This window comes from Echinops telfairi, unplaced genomic scaffold (genome assembly GCF_000313985.2).
Source record: "Echinops telfairi isolate 266 unplaced genomic scaffold, ASM31398v2 ScPeMD7_3533;HRSCAF=4204_0, whole genome shotgun sequence".
NCBI lineage: Eukaryota > Metazoa > Chordata > Mammalia > Afrosoricida > Tenrecidae > Echinops > Echinops telfairi.
The window spans coordinates 72,076,341-72,083,542 of NW_022107431.1; the positions used below are offsets into that span (position 1 = coordinate 72,076,341).

General features: G+C 36.0%; 1 non-coding gene across 1 annotated transcript; it reads left to right on the top strand.

Moving 5' to 3' along the window:
* Positions 1–955: 955 nt before the first annotated feature.
* On the top strand, positions 956–1,090 carry LOC115871097. The gene has a single exon (XR_004047081.1). It is a non-coding gene; the product is annotated as a small nucleolar RNA SNORA13 (small nucleolar RNA).
* The last annotated feature ends 6,112 nt before the right edge of the window (positions 1,091–7,202 follow it).

A 7,202-nucleotide genomic window follows, 5' to 3' on the forward strand; every position in this document is an offset into this window, starting at 1 on the left:
TTGACAGAGGGCTGCCAGAGACTCGGGCTGGATCCAGAAGAGGACTGAAACATGAGCTATCATTGCTGATGTCAGATGGATCTTGGTTGAAAGCAGAGAATACCAGAAAGATATTTACCTGTGTTACATTTACTATGCCAAGGCATTAGCTTTTGTGGATCATAGCAAACTATAGAAAGTCTTGAAAAGAATAGGAATTCCAGACAGTACATCGTGCTCTGTCAGACCTTGTACATGGATCAAGAGGCAGTTGTATGAACAGAACACTGCATGATTTATAACAGGGAAAGATGTGAGTCAGGGTTGTATCTTCTTACCATATTTATTCAATCTGTGTGCTGAGCAAATAATTAGATAAGCTAGCTTATATGAAGAAGAGTGTGGGATCAGGACTAGAGTTAATCTTATTAACAACTTGAGACACGTGGATGACACAAACTTGCTTGCTGAAAGTGTGGAGGGCTTGAAGCACTTGATGAAGATCAAAGATTGTTGCCTTCAGTATGGATTACAACTAAATGGGAAGAAAACAGAAGTCCTCACAACTAGACCAATAGGTAACATCATGATAAGCTGAGAAAACATTGAAGTTTTCAAGGATTTCATCTTGCTTGAATCCACAATCAATTCTCATGGAAGTAGTACTGAAAAGATCAAAAATCACAATGCATTGGGTAAATCTTCTGCACAAGACCTATATAGACTATTGAAAATCAAGAATGTTGTTTTGAAGACTAAAGTGCCCCCCGACCCAAGCCACTTTTAATCACCTCATGTGCATGTGAAAGTTGGAAATTGAACAAGGGACATGGAAGAAGAATTGAGGCAGTTGAACTGTGATGTTGCTAAAGATATTGCAAGTGCCATGGATGGCTGAAAGAACATACAGATCTCTCTTGGAAGAAGTCCAGCCAGAAGGCTCCTTAGAAGCAAGGATGGTGAGACTTCATCTCCCGGCCTTTGTGTTGCCCATTCACTTCCTGAAACTATTGAATGTGGTGTCAAAAAAGGCGCAAATTAAACACCCTGGCAGCCATGTTCTGCTTTTGAATTCGGTTTCTTTGGCGTCAGAGCTGCATAAGGAACAGGTAAAAAAAAGAAAAGAGAAAAGAAAGAAAAAGAAAAAAGAGACTTCATCTCACACACTTTGGACATGGAGTGATCAGACCTAGAGAAGAATATCATGATGGATAAATTAGAAGGGCAGCAATGAAAAGGAAGGCTTTCAACATCATGGATTAGCACAGTGGCTGCAACCAGGGGCTCAAACTTAAGAACAATTGGGAGGATCGTTCATGATCAAGCAATTATCAGTTCTGTGTACATAGGGAAGTTATGAGTCACAACCAATTGGATGACACCTAACAACAGTGACTTAGGGTTTCAAATGCCAGAATGTTCTATAAATTATTAGTTTTTTTGAATTTTTTAGCTACAATCATGAAAGATCACCATGGAATCCAATTAGTGGGGGCAGGGGAAGATTTCTATACAGTAATTTAGGAAAACAATTCTTTGTACTAATTATAGTAGGCATTTATTTTCAGTTACTAGGTATTTTGCTTCCCTTAACTAAAGGAAACTAGTATTCAGTAATTAATATTGCTAAGCTTTACCTAGAATAACTTTTGAAAGAGTTCCTACTAAATAGCATAGACCTTTATATTTCATGACCTAATTTAGAAGGAAAAAAAATACATTCAACTCCTTAATTTAGATGATTGGTGGGATTAATCCAGAGGAAACATTTAGTATATATCATTCTCTTTGGTAACATCTTTTATAACATAATCACCACCGTTATGAGATCTGCAATGAGCAGCCAATCACTTAAAAAGAAATTTATTCTGGAGTTTGGACTGCATTGAATATATAAGGTGAATATTCAGAAAAAATTCACTAGGTTTTTGTTCTCTCTTTTTCCTGTGTCCAGTACTCATTAACCTGATTTACAATTCTTGGTACCTGAGCCAGTGGCTTTCCATATTGCTTGCTGATCTTGATATATATATTTTTTAATCCTATGAGTCAGCCACTTGCTATCTAACCTGCTGATCTTGGATTCTTAAACCCCTGTGATTTCTTGATTCAGGAGAACCCTCCAGCCTGCAGATTTAAAACTTGTCAGCCTCAATAACTACAGAAGCCATTTGCTTGAGATAAATCTCTCTAAATCATCACAGGTTGTGATTCTCTAAAGAACCTATCCCACTCGTGTGTGTGTGTGTGTGTGTGTGACTTCTATTTATGAGTGTTCATGTGTGGCCTCATTTCTTTTATTTAATTTGAAAACTAACTTACCTAAAGGAAACTAGTATTTTAGAAATGATTGAAAAACAGAGATCTAAAATTATGATATACTATATACAGCTTTATTGTTAAGTTTGACATTTTAAGAAGGGTTTTTATAGTTAATCTAGTCCTTTGCTACACAAAGTATGATCCATGGTCCAGCAGCACTACATAGTGGAATATTCTAGTCGCATCACAGACCTATTGAATAAGAAACTGTATTTTAACAATACCCAAAGTAATCTGTATGCACACTTTGGTGCTGTGAAAAGTTGAGAAACAAAGATAATCTTTTCAAAGTCTACAGGAGCATCCCATGGAAGACACACGGCATGCATAAAAGTGAAAATAAGAGAAACTGGCTTAGTGAAATTTAATAATAAGGATATGTGTTTAATACTCAAGTCAAGGTAGGGAACAAAACTTCAAAGAAAAACCAAAATATCTTTGACATTTTGTTCTCTATCTCATGCTGCCAACATAGTAGTGCAGATGCTTCACGAACAACATCCATATATGTTGCATGCCCCATATATTCACCTTAGAAATGAAAAAAAAAGTTTTCAAAAGAATTCCTCAAAGGGTGCTCATAATATCATTGACCATAGCTGGTTGTGAGCCTTTCTCAATATAATTAGTGAAATGGGAGACGATACTGGAAAGCTTTGTTTGGGGTCATCTTTCCCTAGATATTGGCTACGTTGAAAATGTGAAAGAAAAGTATTTAATTGAAGTAGAGGAAATAATAAAGGTGTTTGTTTGGCAATGTTATCCTGTTGTCAAAGTGGAGGCTAAAATATTGTTAAGCGGAATAATGACATTATTAAATTTGTTGATTAAATGGAATTGTCAAATTATAAAGCAGATAAATTGTTTAGTGGTAAGAGCCATTTAATTCCATTGATAAATCCTAAGTATGCAAACCAAGGTACTTATCAAACTAAAAAAGAGACAGCATTTAGACATAATGTTAGGAAGTAGAATAGAAAGGACCTGGTAATTGAGGGGACATGGAGAGTAAGACTACAAGAAGGGGTCTAATTAAGTTCATGGGATTCTGAATTTGAATATTCTTTCCAATATTGAGATTACATTTGTTTTCACCTAAATACTGAATACATGATAAAATCAATATAATCAATAAATATCTATTAATATAAAAGTTATCTGGTAAATAATGCAAACAACAGACATTTGAGGATAAACCAAAATGCATGAGGAGTTGTGGGAAAATTATCCTCAGCAGAAAATTAAAATTCTAGGTCTTGAAGAAGCAGCTTAAGATGAAGGTGAAATAGATAACAAATACTTGGGGAACTTTAATCATAAGTACTTCTGTATTGTCTGTGTTTTTTCCTTCCTCTATAGTTTCATTCCATCCTAGTTTCTTCTTTCTACTGACAAGTTTGTTATCTGGAGTTAATCCTGAATCATAGAGACTCCACATGTCAGAGAAAAGCCACATGATCTATATAGGAATAGATAATCAGCTATTTCTCCCCTGGAGCCACTGATTGGGTTCCAATACCTATAAGCCAATATCTATAAAATCCATTCAGAATAAAATTCATGTAAAATAATAATCTAGGCAATTTACCATAAATAAGACTCATATGTGAGTCAAATTATAGGTTGAACTAAGATGGCTTCCTCTAACTTCTGTATCTCTCCCATTCCCCCATTGTTTACTATTTTTAGAATGTTCTTACACCTCTTATTTAACGTCTTGATTTTTATAAATGTTTGAAATTTTAATTATCATCTGAATTCAGTTGAAAATATTGGCTATCTATTATATACTTCTCACCAATTGTCTGTCAGTTTGTTGTACTGTTGCGGCTTGCATGCTGCTGTGTTGTGGGAAGATGTGTCACCATTATTTCTCCCAAGGTATTATAAGTGTTATAAGAAAATGTGCAAAGATCTGGAGTTAGAGAACCAAAAAGGTAGAATCACTAAGTATATCTATAGATGAAGAACCTGAATAAAAACATGCAAGACTGGAGTTATAATTTTAGAAGTGTCTATGAGAAAATGTTGTGTGATGTAGGATGCATCAGAAGAAGATGAAAGATATATACAGGGTCACTGTTCCTAAAAGAACTGGTTGACAGTCAACCATTTCAAGAGGCAGTAAGCTTATAACCAAGAATGGATGATATTGAAGGAAGAAGTCCAAGCAACATGGAAAGTCCAAGCTACTTTAATTGCTAGAATATCAACTGAAATGTTTTAACACATTGATGAAGCACTGGAAGCACTCGTTAACCTATGCCAAAAATAACTGGGCTACAGCTACTTGGCCAACTGACCAGAAGAGATCTCTTGTTGTACTGATTCCACAGAAAAGTGACCCAGTATAACATATGTATTTTGGAAGAATATCATTAATGCCTTATACAAGTAAAATTTTGCTGAGGATCATTCAACAATGGTTGTAGCAGTACCTCAACAGTGAGCTGTAAGAAGTTCAAATGAGATTCAAAATAGTATAGAACAAGGGATAGCGTTACTGACATCAGATGGATTTTGGCTCAAAGTGCAAAATACTAGCAATATCTTTACTTATGTTTTATTAACGATGCAAAAGCATTCAACTGTTCAGACCATAACAAGATATGAGCAGCAGAAAGAAGAATGGGAATTATAGAACACATTATTGTGCTCGGGCTGAACCTGTCCATGAACCAAAAAGCAATAGTTCCAATATAATGGGTGAATATTGGTTTAAAATTAAAAACAAATATGTGTGTCAGGCTTGTATTCTTCCATCATACCTATTCAATCTGCACAATAAGAAAAACTAGATTATATGAAGAAGGACATGTCAGCAGAATTGGAGGAAGACTTATAAAAATCTACTATATGCAGATGATTAATTTCCAACTGAATTCCTGGAAGAATTTTTAAATTTTTTCATTGCTAGCTTTTGTGCTTGGTGCATCAATTTGAAGAATATTTGTATTGATTGGAATCCTTGAAGGCTGAGAGATATAATCCAATCACTGATAGAATTGTACTTCATGATAGACTTAGGAAGATCCGTTCTGAATACCATGCCATTCCTTTTTTATCAAACATTCAATCAAGATGTATCGATTGTTATTGGTGATTGGAATGCAAATGTTGGAAACAAAGAGGAAGGAATAGCAGTTGGAAAATATAGACTTGGTGATAGAAACGAACCTGGAGATTGCATGAAAGAATTCTGTAAAACCAATGACTTATTCATAATGAACATCTTTTTCAATCACACAAAAGACTTCAACCATAATACACAAGGACTTCCCCAGATGGAATACATAGAAATCAAATTGGCTACATCTGTGGGAAAATAGGATAGAGAGCTCAATGTCAGCAGCTAAAACCAGACCGGAGGCAGACTGCAAAATAGACTATTCATTGCTCAGCTATAAGTTTAGGATAAAGCTGAAAAAGTAAAACAGATTCATACAACTCAAAATAAAACCTGGAGTATATCCCACCTGAAATTTGAGAACATCTCAACAGATTTGACACATTGAACACTAATGACAGAAAATCTGATGAGCTGTGAGTGGGCATCAAGATCATCATTCACATAGAAAGCAAAAGGCCATTAAAAGGGAGATTTGAATGCTATAACAAAGTGGGGTGAAGAAATTAAGCTATCAGATAAAATAGCATTTAGGATCTTAAAGGCTTGTGTGTTACTCTAGGGAGACAAGAGAAACAAATTGATGGACACTCATATGTGTATAAGAAAGAGCTTTATGTATAAGAGCAATTGAGTATTGAGAAAACATCCTAGCCCAGTCCAGATCAAGTCCATAAGTCCTATATTAACCGATATGTTCGATACCAATCTATCAAGTTCTCTTCAGATTCACAAAACGCATGCAAGGACGCCAAATTCAGGAAGATCATGGGCCAGTGGATGGGAAACCTTGTGGATCCAGTGGCATTGTAAGCATCTCAGCGCTGACAGGGGTTTCCACGTGGTTTCTCTGGCTCCAGAGATCTGGCTCCATCAGCCTCTCTCCATGTGTCTTCTCCACAGGGATGTCTGACAGGGAGTGAGAAGAGAGAGAGAGAGTCTACCACTTCCAAGGAGGAATACAGGAGTTTCCAGAATCCTCAGAAGAAGCTTGTGCCCACACAGAGGCCTAATTGACTATAGCCTGATTGACAGACTACACTCCATCTCTTCACTCTGAATCTTCAAATTGACATCAGATTATGTAACTACCACATCTCCATTATCAAAGAAAGGTGACCCAACAGATTGAGCAAACTACAATACAATTTCATTAATATAACACACAAGTAAAATTTTGCTTGAAATCATCCAAAAATGGTTGCAACAGTACGTTGACAGAAAACTGCCAGAATTTCAGACTGTATTCAGAAAAGGACATGGATGGGACAAGGGATGTCATTGCTGATGTCAGATGGATCTTGGCTCAAAGCAGAGAATACCATAAAGATGTTTATTTGCGTTTCATTGACTATGCAAACGCACTCAACTTTGTGGACCATAAAAAACTGGATAACCTCAAGCAGAATGAGAATTCTGTAACCTTCCATTGTGCTCATTTGTGTACCTGGATTAAGAGGCAGTTGTGAGAACAGCAGAAGGAACTCCTACATGGTTTAAAATCAGAAAAGGTGTGTGGCAGAGTTGTGTATTTTCTACATGTTTGCTCAATCTGTATGTTGAGCAAATCATTAGAGGAGCTGAATTTTATGAAGAAAAATGGTGCAATGTCAACTAGTTCCTTTGGTACAGTAACTGTGTATCCTTTCTATTTTCTTTTGATACTTCCGGCATCGTTCAATGCCTTGCCCACAGGTTCTTTCAATACAGCAATTTGAGACTTGAATATTTTCCTTAGTTCTATCCATTTAAGATATGCTGAATATGCCCTTCC